The sequence below is a fragment of the Larus michahellis genome, chromosome 8, assembly GCF_964199755.1.
Source record: "Larus michahellis chromosome 8, bLarMic1.1, whole genome shotgun sequence".
Lineage (NCBI taxonomy): Eukaryota > Metazoa > Chordata > Aves > Charadriiformes > Laridae > Larus > Larus michahellis.
In genome coordinates, this window is record NC_133903.1 from 44,976,932 (window position 1) to 44,991,039 (window position 14,108).

Here is a 14,108-nt window from a genome sequence, read left to right on the forward strand (position 1 = left end):
CAGGGCCCTGGACAGCGAGGCAGAAGAAAGGGCTGGAGTCACGAAGCAGGGGCGCTCGCTGCCTGCATGGGCTGAAACAACTCCCGGCAGCCGCAACAGGGGGAAAAACCCATCGCGGACCGCAACAGGTCTCGGCGCGGCGCCCACCCGCCGCCGCCACAGCCGGGGAGCCCCGGGAGAGCTCCGGTTCACCTCCCTCGCCCCCGTCGCTTCCACCTCCCGCCGGCCCGATCGCCACACAACCGGCGCGGCGACACGGGCGTACGAGAGGAGACACGGGGCGCTCCCCCGAGGCGCGGCGGGGCCCCGGCCCCCTCCCGCGGGCCCTAGGGCGGCGCGGGGCCCCCCGGCTGCCAGGCCGGCTCCTTCCGGCGGCGCCGCCGGAGCGCCCGCCCCGGCCCCGGGGCCGCGCCCTCCCCCGCCCCTCGCCCGCCCCCGCCCACACCTGGCCGGGGCGGGCCCTGCCCGCCGGCTGCGGGCCCGACTCGGCGGGCAGGGGAGCGGGCGGCAGCGCAGCGCAGGCCGCGGTGGAGCGGAGCGGGGCTCAGTGGGGAGCAGCACTGCGCCTCGCCGCGGGGCCGAGCGCGGCAGCCGGGGCCCGGCCCAGCCCAGGTGAGCCCGCGGGCGGCAGGTGGCGGCGCGGCGGCGGCGGCGGGGCGGGCTGGCGGCAGGGCGGGCGCGGCGCGCGGCCCCGGCGGGGGCGGGCTGGCGGCGGGGGCGCGCGCGGAGCGCGGTCGCGCGCGGCGGCAGCAGCGGCTGAGGCTGAGGGAGCGGAGCAGGAGCGGAGCCGCCGGGCGGGCGGCGGGCAGCGGGAGCGGGTTCTCGCGCGGCGCCCGGAGGCAGCATGCGGGCGGCGGAGCCCCGGAGCCCCGGTAAGTGGCTCGGACGCGGCGCCTTCCCCTCCCCACCCTCCCATCCCCTCCACTCTCTCAACCGCGCTCCCGGTGCGGCGGGATCGTCTTCCCGGGGAGCCGCCAAACTCCGCCGCCTGTTGAGCCCCGCGGATCGGTGTCCCCGAGAGCCGGCCCCGCCGCGCTCCTCGGTCCCGGGTGCAGTACCGGTCGTCGTCCCCCCGCCTCCCGGGGCCCCCACGCGGTGCCCGGTGCCCGCTGGCTGCGCCCCGCGGGGCCTCCTCGGGTCGGCGGGGAGCAGCCAGGCACCTGCCGGCGCTGCGCCGCGGTGCCGGGGGCGCGGGGCTCGCCGCCGCGGCGTGACCTTCCCGGCGGGCAGCCCCCCCGCGGTGGGTTGGCGGGGATGGGGGCTTGGGGGCGGAGGTGGTTCGTGTCCCGCGGGGCGCAGCGCCGAGAGCGGCGGGGCGTCCCGGGCGCGGTGCTTCCGGGCAGGCGGGGAGGCGCGGGGCGATCGGCGACGGCCCCGAAGCGTTTCCCCGCGGCCGGCGCTGGCCGTTCGGCGCCGGGAGGAGGGAGGGCGCTGCAGCGGGGCGGGTGGGGTGGTGGGGGGCGGCGGCAGATCCGCGCCTTCACCCCCGCCCCGGAGGGGCGAGCCGCCGCCTGGGAGAGCGCGGGGCTGCCGGGCGGCGGCGTCTTGGGTGGCGAGAACAAAGGGCCCCCGGCGGGAGCGGGCAGGGAGCTCCGCCGCGGCGCCCGGGGTGCCCCCTCCCAAAACCGGGCCGGGCAGTGTGTGTAGGGGTCACCCCCATCTCCCCCGCCCGCCCTCCCGGGGGAGCCCGGCTGCTGCCTCCCTGGGGCCAGCTCCTGCCCCCGCAACCTGTTGGGCCGCCTGCCTGGTCGGGAAGCCCCCGGGGGTGCTCGGGGAAGGGGGGGGGGGGGCAGTTCTTTCCCCCCCCCCACCCCCGCCATCCCCCATGGGACACCCGGGGGTGCCGGGCACGCGTGGGGCGGCGCTGGGTGGGCGCAGGCAGCCTGCGGCCAGCGGGAGCTGAGGCTGAAGGCGAACGCCGCAAACGGCTGTGTTTGCCTTTTTCGGCACCCAGAAACTGTTGTAAGACCCAACTTCCCAGCAGTTCCAAGACCTGGCGTAAATTAAATTTATTGAAAGAAAGTATTTCCCCGCAGTTAAACAAAGATCTGTTCCAGCAGACCTTCTCGTGTGTGGAAAAGATGTGCTCTGTTTCCAGGAGACTGACTGGGGCAGCTGCTTTAAAGCGTTTTGTTGGAGTTTTGTGTTTATTTCAGATGTAACCAAATGAAGCTGTATTGTCAGTATCAAATAAAATGTTCTTTTGTCAAGTGTAGAATTGAGCTATAAAAAGTGATTTAGTCTGAAGATAACTGGATAATCAAAGCTTCAAATGTAAGTTAACGTTGAATATTTGCTAGTTTAGAGATCTCTGAAGGCACCTAACTTGAGCAGGGACGGTGAGCAAATAGAGTTTCCTTACGCTGCTTGTATAACCACCTTTGTTCGTTTTTTCAAGGTAAATGTTAGAGAAATGACAAATTTAATTTGAGATTACTGAGGTCCTGTGCTGCAGATGACTTACCTCCGTGTCTGGTTACAGGGTGATTGTTCCAAGCCTGCCAGTGTGGCTTTGAAAACAGCTTTTTAAGTAAAGTTCATTGCACTCCTTATGTTAATGCAGGAAATGTGTGGCTCATGAGAATGGTTTTATGGAGGGAGCAAGTGTACTTTACTCCTGACTTTATTATTTCTGCCGTGGTGGTTCGCTGTGGGGCTGAGGCCGTAGGAGTAATAGATATCCCTACCTTGAAGTGCACGATCAGCAGCCTGAACTTTGAAAGTGAGGGGTAAAATCTGCATGGCAAAAACGTCTGGTTTGCGATCTGGGTGTGTGGTGGGTGACAGTGTTGGGTTATTTAAGTTCTCAGTTTCTGCCTCTGACCGACCATCTTAACGTGCGAGTTTCTTAGCCTACGTCACTGGCATGCGTCCTGGTCCTTGAAATAGGATGCAGCATGACCATACATGTGAAGGGGTTAAAACAGCTTATGGCCAAAGAGTTAATGCATCACTTCAGCTCAAGAGATTTTTATAATTCAGCTTAGTTACAAATATTGCCATCTGCCCTTTTCTTTGTGTGTGTGTGTCGATAAATGTGTCTTGGATAAATACTGGTTGGGGCCGTTAGCAAAATAGTAGAAGCCACAGACAACACTTTATTCTCATACATGTTGCCAGTGAAAATGTCAATTTCTGCAAAATCAAAGTAGAACCCGTCCTACATTGTGTCTGTGTTTGGTTGTGGATTGAGAAGTATGCAGGTATTTTTAATTATTATTTTTTTTTTTAAACTAAGTTCTGCTTTTGGGAATGTGAGATATCTGTCATTGGCAAAAGCAGAGAAGACAGCCAAAGCTTGTGATTATAAGGAGAAAGATCTAAGCTTGTGGGTAACGGAGAAGAAATGTTTTCCTCTTTGTGTCCACATAATGCAGGGCTGTGGGAAGATATGCTTAATGAGGATGATTATTGCTGTGGCTTTCCATAAATCCACTTGTAATGGAGGCTTTGTACAGTTACTTCTGAATCTGTACATTTAAAAACTGCAAATAGCGATAATGGAGTTGGCTAATAGCAGACTGTCAAGTAAGTGCAATCCTTGTGATAACGTTCCGCCATAGATCTCCATTTAAGTATTACTTTTAAGCAGAAAATGTTTCTTGTAGGTCATAGTATATGCAATTTGGATGAAAAAACCACACAGTTGCTGCTGCCTATTCTTGAATCTTAACCGGCTAACTTTAATTGTGCAAAGGGTACTTTTTTCCTCCAGGTTTTTATCAGATAATGGGAGATCAACAATTCAGTAGATGCGTTTGATTTGAATTTAGATAGTAAAAAGGCATAATAATAATAACAACCAGTTTAAAAAAGCTGGCTGAAGAGGTCTACCCAAGCAGCCAATGTGTGGCTCTGTGCAAATTAAAGGTGGGACTTGCACCTTTTGAAGAATTGCAAACTTCTCTAAAAAGCATTGGAGTGAGCTGAACGCCACTAGGTGAGAGTCTGAGCTGATCTTGTTAGTACTAGTAACCGGGACAAACCTTTCTCTTTCAGTGTTTTTTTTTCAGTGCCTCTTAGAAGCCAGGGCTGAGCGTTAAATTACTCAGGTCTGTTATGCAACTTAAAAATAAAAGGTGAAGGTAAGATAGCAGGGAAAATTCTTAATGTGTTATCTCACCCCAGTACAGAAGTATGTAAAATCGCCTATTATTTTCAAGTAAAGCAACTCATAATAGCTACTGGATGTTTTATGCAGTGTTTTGAATGAATGCGGTTTTAACTTGTGTAGCTAAGAAACAGCTTTGGAAGAAATCTGACATGTGAGTTGCTTATGTTTATGTTTGGAAGAATTCATTGAGAAATATTTGTGATACTCACCATCATTGCTTACTCTAGTTTAAAAGCAATGCCTTGACTTTCACCTTTCATACAGTTTGTGAGGGCTCCTTGCGCAGATTTACTTTTGCTCAAAATCTGACCATAAAAGTAAGCTTTGTTTCTACAGATCTTAGTGCAGTGATCAAATCCAAAATGTATGCTTCCTTTCCAGTAAAAACTTATAATTACATGGGGTGGTAGCTAACTGGAAAGTATTGCAAAACATATGTAAGAATACTGTCGTACAAACTCTAAAACTGACGAATGACTCACTGCACCAGTGCTATATCAAATTCTATCTATACACAAGGTTTAAATGACAAGTTTACTTTAGGCAAGGAATATGCAATTTTCTTGTACTCTTTCTTCATCTAATGTCAAGTGAGCTTAATGAAATGGTACATGTGGGCATACAGGAGGCACCAGTTGTAGAGCTTTAATGAGCAAAGGGAAGAAGCACTGCTTGGCTCTATTTGTGAAGATGATAGAGATGTAAGTACTCTGTATATTAAAAACCAAGTTCATGGTACTGATGCGCGTCTTGAGACATTTGTTTCTTTTAGTGTACCTCATCATGATTTGTTTATGTACATTTACTAATGTTTGTTCTTTTTCTATAGGAGAGGGAACTTGGTTTTCTAGCAGTATATGTATTCATCTTTACGTATTTGTATTAGTTGCATCTCTAACTGGCATTTCAGAATTTTGGCAATATTTTTGTGAATATAAAATTCAGGTCACTGCCAAAATGAAAACGGGATGATGTTCAGCATGGGAAAGGGGCCAATGATTGTAGGTTAAAGAGGAAAAGGCTGCTTTCCACTGCAGCGACACGGGTTTTATTTGTGCTTTTGACTTTCTGATTGTGATTTATTATGAGAAGCTTCATAGAGCTTTGGAGGCCCCCCCTAAAAAAAAATTCGGGACATGTAAACAGGCAGTAACATCCTATAGCTGGGAAGCCTGTGCAAGCTAGGAGGAGGAGAGGGAAGATGATGGAGTGGAGGTATCAGGGTCTTGCACTGTTTCGTTGTGTGTCTCACCTGTGTCTCTGTGGATGCCAGGGTGCCCGGCAAACACCCGTGGGGAAGCTTACCTAGCCTGCAAAGCAGGAACCCAGTATCTACTCACCCCTGGGTGGAAGACTTCAAACCCTTCACAACCTTTTTCTTTTGATTTCTAATTGAGCCATAATCCATTCTGCCACAGAACCTATCCCCTCTGCTCTCTGTTAATCGTAGTCTTTCTGGGCTGCAGGGAAGATGTAGTGTAGGTCCTTGCTCTTCGCCTTGTGGTGTTCATGAGAGCTGTAATGACCAGTGCCTGCATGTGTTTTTACTCCTTGTAGGAAGGTCAAAGTCTCCTCGGGCTGTGAAAAGAGGCTAAGGAAGGGGAGCTGGAGCACTTGCTATTTAATGTTAGTGTACATAAGTGTATGGGGAAAAAAAAAAAAAGGGATGAAACAGGTCTTGCTCCTTCGAGGACTTTATTATCTGAGAACTTTTCTAAAGATCAAAAATACAGAGATAAGTTAGGATTTTTGGAGCAGAGGGTGGAAGCAACATATATAAAAAGCCTGGCTGAGAGCAAAATTGACAAAAGCATCTACTAATACCTGGTGTCGGTACTTGGAAGAAGTAACTCTGTTTGGATGCTTCCATTAAGTGCAATCCACTGTGTAGCTGAAATACAGCAACACCATTAATCTGTGAAGGGATAGGGTGGTCCCACTCTTATTCTTGTCCTTCAGCAGGCATAGAAGCTTCCAGTTTACAACCTGCCCAAAAGACATTTATTTCTTGGCACAAAATTTCAACTGCAGCTGGCAAGTGGGTAAGTACTTTCTTCCAGCCTTACTGAGAAAGAGAGGAATTATTTAGGTTGGCACAAGAAGTTTATAGTTCGGAGTTGTCAGATGAAATTGAACAGAGAAAAAATGTGAAGGCTGGGCATGTGGCATCGCTCTTTGAAAAGCAATGCTGGAAATCCCGTCATTGCTTGAAACCAAACAAAACATGCATGTGCTTGACCATGGTGAGGAATTATCTATTGGCTTCATAGGCATCTCCTGATTTTATTTTTTTTCCTGTAAATGTAGTGTTTGACACTGAATTGCTTGTATGTATACAAAGGATCACATCTGTTCTATTTTATGAGATCCACATAGCATGGTTGCTTTTTTTATCCCTCCAGTGTATGGATTCTTCTCTCGTGTGTCATCCTTACTGCTGAAGGCAGCCGGGCCCTTCAGCTTTGTAATATCTCTTCTCCCTTCAGGAGAGGGAAGTTATTCATGGGACGGTACTTGATTCTTCAGTTAGATTTCCTTGCAAAATTAGGTCTTGCAGTGTTTTGGAAAAGCCATTATTTTTCTAGAGGGTTTTGTGAGTAGGGATGGAAGAGGGATGATTGTGTGGTGCTCCTTCTGGAGGAGTTTTGGTAATTGTTGTATGAACAGGTTGGATTTTCTGCACTGAAGAAGGGCAGCGAAGCTGGTGAAGGGTCTCGAGACAAGTCTTACGAGGAGCAGCTGAGGGAACTGGGGTTATTTTAGCCTGGAGAAAAGGAGGCTGAGGGGAGACCTTATTGCTCTCTACAACTAAGTGAAAGGAGGCTGTAGCCATGTGGGGGTTAATCTCCTTTCTCAAGTAACGAGCGATAGGATGAGAAGAAATGGCCTCAAGTTGTGCCAGGGGAGGTTTAGGTTAGATATTAGGAAACATTTCTTCACTGAAAGGGTTGTCAAGCATTGGAGCAGGCTCCCCAGGGGAGCGTTTGAGCCACCATCCCTGGAGGTATTTAAGAGACGTGTGGATGTTCAGCCTGGAGAAGAGAAGGCTCTGGGGAGACCTTATAGCCCCTTCCAGTACCTGAAGGGGGCCTACAAGAAAGCTGGGGAGGGGCTGTTTGCAAGGGCATGTAGCGATAGGACGAGGGGCAATGGTTTTAAACTAGAGCAGGGCAGGTTTAGATCAGGCATTTGGAAGAAGTTCTTTACAATGAGGGTGGTGAGACACTGGAACAGGGTGCCCAGAGAGGTGGTGGAGGCCCCATCCCTGGAGACATTCAAGGCCAGGTTTGATGAGGCTCTGAGCAACCTGATCTAGTTGAAGATGTCCCTGCTTACTGCAGGGGGGTTGGACTAGATGACCTAAAGGTCCATTCCAGCCCAACGCATTCTATGATTCTGTGTGGTGCTTAGGGACGTGGTTTAGTGGTGGACTTGGCAGTTTTAGGTGTACGGTTAGACTTTGATCTTAAAGGTCTTTTCCAACCTAAATGATACTATGTATTTTGACAGGATCATTAACTGGGCAGGTAAATTAGATCTGAGTAGTATGAAAAAGTCTAGTCTAGTGTTTGGATTTTAAGGTATATATTTAAAAATATATATTTTTTTTCTTTTGTCTGACAGATATTGTGCTTCTGATCTTTTATTTTGAAGGAGAACCATAGAAGTGCTAAAAAGGATCCTTTTGGACACAGTGTCTTAAGAAGGTGCTGAGGTGTTATGTACTTGGAAGACATGAGATAGGGGAAAGGTGGAAAAAGTGACCTCTTGGTTTTGGATGGTGCTGTTGCCTTTTTATAAACTACTGTTTTCTTCAAATACAAAGGAGTTGTGTTTGTTTCTGTCTTATTAAGTAACATTGGTTTCACCAAATTTTATCAAAGGTTTTAGTTATTGCAGAATCAATAATAATTCTCTTAAGGAAAAACCAGTAACTTATGAAGGTACTGTCCATTGTATTTTAACTACTTCTAATACAGAATTTGCAAGATTACACAAATTGACTAGAAGATACACGCAAAATCCAATAATACATTTTCCATGTCAGAGTTCAGTGAAATATGAAACATAATTACCATAAACAATGAAAATTAGCCTCTTAAACCTGTGAACTAGAAGGTGTGGAAATAATTTTGTAATATATATTCTCATTGGTTTTGTTGAGACTGTTCTTGGGCACCGCCAAAATGCCTTTACAGTCTTACGTGTTCTAATCTCTGTGTTATTATGTGGTGAAAAATGTACTCATAAACTTGTATTTAACCTGAGGAGGAAGCGAGCATTTTTGAACATGCATATTCGATAGTGACTGTCTCCTCACTATAGCCTAGCCTTGTTCGTGGGTATTTTCCAATTAATGAGTGCAGACTTGAAGAATTACACCTAGGGAGACAAGTATTTCAGCAGGCTGTAGAGGTACTGCTTTAATTCTGCCTTTTGACATGACGGGAGAGTTATAAACTTTTGAAGGAAAGTTTGTCGCCTTCAATATACTTGGGAGATCAAAGTCTGTTGCTAACAGAGTTGCCGCTCTTGTTGGTTTGAATTTTCTCTGGATTCTGCTATATCTTTATAGTTGTAGAACTATACTTTATGCTTTGGGTGTAGTGTTAGGGTAGTCTACCTGTTTGGGGTCTCCTGGCTCAAAAAAAGGCATTTTAGAATAGCACTTCCATTAGCCTGATTTCCTGAAGGCGGTCCCATTGCAGGGGGGTTCATTTTAGCACAAGTCTGTGGGTGCCAGGTCCTATGTCTTCCCCCAGACAGGTCAAGACAGGGAGAGCTTGTGGAAGCCTGTAGCATGGTCGTGATTTTGGCTACTTTTTTCAGGTTGATGCAAAGTGTAGCTTCCTGTTGGTAGCTGGGTATTGGATGAGACGGAAGCGAGCGCGGGCTCTCGCTGCAACTGCGTTTGGGTGGGCACGAACCATCCTTTGTGCAGAGATGTCTTATCTCCTGACAGCGAGCATCGTGCTCAGTTTTTCTGTCTTTGATGACTTCTCTGGCTGTCGGTGTCTGCAGCCGAGGCTGTGGTGGCAAGGGGAGTCTCTTTCTCACCTGTATGTGGGGGAAATGCACAGGAGTGTAACACGTGTGCCTCGGGGAGAACCCTCCCCTGGCTCTATTGGAGCAAGATGCTGTTCCGAGAATTGAGCTCGGCTCCTACTATGTTTCTTGACCAAAGTTTTTTTTTCTTTGTAAACAACACCACAACAAAGCATGCTGCTGTAATACTTCTGTGCCAGTCTCTTGCTTATGTCTGTGGAAGGAATAAGGAGCGTAATTCATTGTAAGAAGTTCTGAAGGGTAATGTGCAGCAGGCTGTCGTGCTGTTCTAGTGGTCCCCCACCCCAGTGTCAGAAAGCTGACTTTAAGAATAGTATTTTACTTTAAGAATAGTATTTTACTAAAGAGTGATCAAAGGCTTCTTCATTGGCCAAAACCATCTAGGTAGATGGGCAAACATTTATCTTAAAATGACTTGCGTGGAATTACTGGGATCAACAACTTGACTGCAGTGACGAAAAACACCTTTAATACACTAGAAATAGTGAATTGTATTTTGTTTGCTTGGATCATTAGGTGTTCAGGGCAGGCACCATGGATTACACGGTGTTAAAGAATACATTGCACAGCAGTTATGCTGCTGGAAAGCATTTGTAAATGTAAGTTTGAATTAGATTTTTTTTTTTTTTTTTGTTATTAAACTTTGAAGGGTTGTGCTTTGAAGACCAGTGAATTTTTGATGCTCTTAAACATTGTCTACAAGGAGCAGGTGAGGGATCTCCTGACCCGTTTTTCTTTTTCCCTTTTTTTTGTCTTTGAGCTGATACCCAAAAGCAACATACAATAGAGGTATTACAAGAAATGCAGACGTTCTGGTTTTGGAGTTTAGGTGATGGGCTGATGCAACTGTGTAGGTTATAAATGGAGGATGAGCTCTCAGATACTGGCTTTCTTTTTATCTGAATTGAGTTAGCAGCCTCTTGGATTCTTGTTGCACGGTGTAATTAAAATAAACACTATAATGCTAATCATTTATGTATTTTTGCCTGTGGGTGAAGTTCTAAATTAGAAGTAGCTATACTTTGGTGGAAGTGGATTTTTGTTTTATTATTATAACGTTGCCTGTTTCCAGTCTGGTAATATTTCTGTGAGAGTGCATAAAAAATATTGCTAGGCAGATTTGTTTTTGTTTTTTATTACCTAATTGTATATTCTAGTAACAATGTAATTATTGCTTTTAACAAAAACTGCCTGACTTGAGTGTTTAATTCCATCAGACTCAAGCAGTCACTGATGAGGTGATAAATGATAGGTTATATGTAGAAGTGGATTTGCAATTATTTGCTGCTTTGGGGGGAAAAAAAAAAAAGAGAAGAGATGTTTTGTTTCTGTCCAATGACTAATGTTGAAAATCAAAGCAGCACACCAGATGTTTTTTCTAATGACTGTGGTTCAAGGTCTGTTTTGTACGGAGGAGGGTTTCGACTGAGTTCGTCTCTTGGCTTTGAAGTTTCTCTTGCTCGTTAATGCAGCACTCCTCTAAATCTTCTGCTCCGGACTTCGCCGTGGACGGGTTTTATGGAAGAGCTCCTTTCCCAACCCTTCCTGTATCTCGCAGCTCCCCACTCTTCAGGAGGCGGAGGGGCAATGGCGTTTTTGTGGTGCGGGCTGAGCACTTCCATTCACTTTGTGTTTATTTTGTAGAATTAAAACAAGAATAAGTGTTTCGCTTTATTTGTTGATGTCTGATTAGGAATTAGTGGAAGAAACTGAATCGCTGGTGTGATTAACGGTAGGTTTTGTTTCTGATCTATGAAAGGACTCATTGTCTGAGGCTTTTCCTCCATCGCGCTCTGCCTAATCCTGCTGAAATCATGCTAACGACGGCAGTGCTGGAGGCTCCTCGTCTTGTTTTCCTGCGTGCTTAATCATACAGCTGGAAAAACTTCCTCTTTGAAGGGACGGTTGCTTCCTGTGCCGAATCTGCTGTCACATCGAAGGGGCCTTGCTAATAAGGTGGGCATCGGTTTGGTGTGGGGAGAGGGAGGCTAATCCGAAATCTACAAACTGCTCTAATTTGTGCGACTTTTGGGTTTTGAATCTGGGCCTGATGGTTTTGTGAACACTCTCTGTGCCTACCCTTCTGCACCCACATCTGAAGGTGATGAGCTGCCTTGGTCCAATTTTAATTCCTCACAACTGTTTTTGTTAGATCCACTTTCTATAATTGCTGATATAGTATGTCTGCAAGGACGAACTTTAATATTGCTCAGTGTATGTTTTCAAAAGTGACTTTAGAAGTTCGAGGTTTGTGGAAATGAAGACATTTCTGAAATACACAGCAAGAAATTATAGTGGGCACGACTGTTCCTCTTTCAGAAAAACCCCGGAAGAAACACAATAGCTGACCCCACGAACACTAGCCTTTCTTTTCCTCTGAATCAGGTTGTCATTCCAAGGTCTCAGAATGATTTAAAAATATAAAATAAACTCCCCTGAGGAATCTATTAAAAATTATTTGGTTCACTGAACATGCAATGCACGTTCAGTCTTGGAATCCATTACATGCCTGTAGAAAGACTTTTAAAATCCTCTCCGACAAAGTTGGTCTGAGTTGTGTCCCTTTGGCAGGTGGGCATGAGGGAATTTCGTTGCTTTATTTTCAAAACAGAAGTGTGCGGAATTAATATTGATTTTTATTATAGCTGTCTGCTAGTGCCACTGTATAGGGGTCGTATGTCAGATCTGCTTTTGTAGTGGCAGCTTTCCGTGTTCCTTTAGTTGAAATCTGTAGTTGTGGAGCTCTGGAAATAATTGGGAAACGCTGTGTTTTTTTTCCTTTGAATTCAATTTGTAAAGCTTTATTACCTAGAATTAAATTCTTATCAGGTTGAAATGGTGCATAAATTCATGTTGAATGGAGACAAATGCTATTAGAAATCGGTGAAACTAAGCTATATTTTAATCCTAGATTTATTTTCATTTCCATTGTTGCCCACTGAAAACACTTTGCATCTACTTTGTCCATCCGTATTGGTGTTTTCTTGTTCTGATAATTTTTAATGGTTGGGTCTGAGAGAGGCAATGTGTGTTGGATTCCCACTTAGAGCGTGGTTACGTGCTGTGACATGGGTTATATTTCCAGGTACCTCGTGTAGGTGTTGTCACTTCCCATCAGCACATGCTGCCTTTGTGTGCTGAAGAGAGTTGTCATGTTATCCAGCAAAAATATTTCTTTTGGAAGAACTCTCCCATGTTTTCAGCTCATGATGAAGAGCTGTGATGTCTGCTCTGTTGGTTTTTGTATGCAATTACTCATAGTTCCTCAGAGTTCGGTCATTTTTCAGAGCCTGAAGTCAGGTAAGGACTTAAAGAAAACACAAATAACAGGCAATCCCTCCGGATATGCTAGTTTATTTGATTAACCCACCTGACCCGCAGCATTCGAGAGCAGTTAAATATTTGGGCAGTCAGCAGTCCCGTTAGTCATGTTTCATTAGGTGATGGCCTCCTCTGGAGTTTACTCTGTTTTGCTGCCGTTGCCGAGTCTTGTGCGATCTGGGAAGGGAGCTGGGCTGGGGGGACACGGTGGGTGCTTTTGGGGGTGTCGCTGGAGCAGGCTCCTGGGAGGATATGGGGATGCATCTTGCTCCAACAGCATCACCTGCAGCGGGGAGGGGATGGGAGGCAAGGGAGAAAATTGTTAATTGCAATTGTCAATACTGTAAAGGTTAGCTGGTAGATAAAGGTAACCTCAGCAGAAATAGCAACACTGCCCTGAGAAGTGTAAAAGACTTGTCAAAACCTAATCTAATCTCCTGCATTAACTGTACATTGCAATAATGAATAAATGAAATTCCAGCAAGCCGAGATGGTCCAATTTTAATAACTTCTCAAAAAAATCAAGATGAAGTATTGTGCTGGAAGAGGCATATCATGGTTATCCAAATTTTTTCTATAGAATCGTTTTTAATTTTATGTGAGTGTACACTAATGGTTTAAAAACTCATTTGTCTCCTTGTCAGCAGCTTGACCAGTATTTTAATACAAAGGACATGGTTTTATCTTGAACCGGTCTTGTTTTTCAATGGGTGTTGCAGCCAGCTGGAAAATTGCTTGACTTCTTAACTGCTGTGGTTTTGATGTGGCGTCTACTGTAAGAAAGTAAAATTTATGTAAAACCAGCAACACTTTCAATAGCCGTATTTCCATTTAGATTCAAGGGAAGGGGAGTGGCTGTTTATGCTAAAGCTCTCAGTTTTGCCCTTTTTCTGAAAATCCGTGGTAACTCTTCATATTATGACTAGGTAAAATTCCTACCTTTGCAAAAATCTGGGGAAGATAGGGAGGAAATAGCTGCTGGGATTCTAACTTAGTGCATTTCTGGATAGCATTGCTGAAGCTGTTCTGGTAGAAACATGGCTAGTAAGTTTTACGGGAGAAAGAGCTAGTACAAAAAAAACCTTCTCTTGGGATTCAAATGTGGTTTTAAAAATGCTGATAGTACCTTTTTGTCTATTCTGGCAAGAAAAGAGCGTGATTATAATGTGTCTTCATCATACAGGTTTTGTGAGTGACCAGACAGGATTGAGCTCTGAATTCCTGACTTTGGAGTGATCAAACTGTGCATAATTAACTTAAAAGTCAGGTTTTGGAGACTGAAATGTTTCACAGGAAAATTAATGATAAATTTAGTGTAATGTACTACTCTTTCCAGTATGCTTTTCTCACCTGAAATTACTGAGTTATAAATATTTTAAATTGAAAATGGTTCTTAAACTTTGATTCTGAAATGAGCTGTGAACAAGTATTCTTCTGCATTTGTGGCCTCAAAGTGAAAAATGTTTTGATTAACAGAACCACTACATTAGTTTTTATGGTAGTTTGCTGTGACACAGATGTAGTTTCTAGGTGTGCTTAAAAGGTGTCAGTTTGGCAGACTTTCTGCTGTATCTTCTCACCTAATTCCTTTGAGTTTGCATACAAT

At 46.0% G+C, this 14,108-nt stretch overlaps 1 protein-coding gene across 19 annotated transcripts in view; it reads left to right on the forward strand.

Moving 5' to 3' along the window:
* The first annotated feature begins 479 nt into the window (after positions 1–479).
* The window catches only part of PTPRF (protein tyrosine phosphatase receptor type F), a 393,802-nt gene continuing 380,173 nt past the window's right edge, over positions 480–14,108 (forward strand). For 16 of the 19 annotated variants that reach the window (XM_074596398.1, XM_074596405.1, XM_074596413.1 and 13 more), the window contains exon 1: positions 726–872. The gene's annotated coding sequence lies outside the window, so the exon portion shown is untranslated. Of the gene's footprint in view, positions 613–725; positions 873–14,108 lie in introns of those variants that run through there. The other 3 variants (XM_074596399.1, XM_074596401.1, XM_074596400.1) reach the window with 3 other exon arrangements.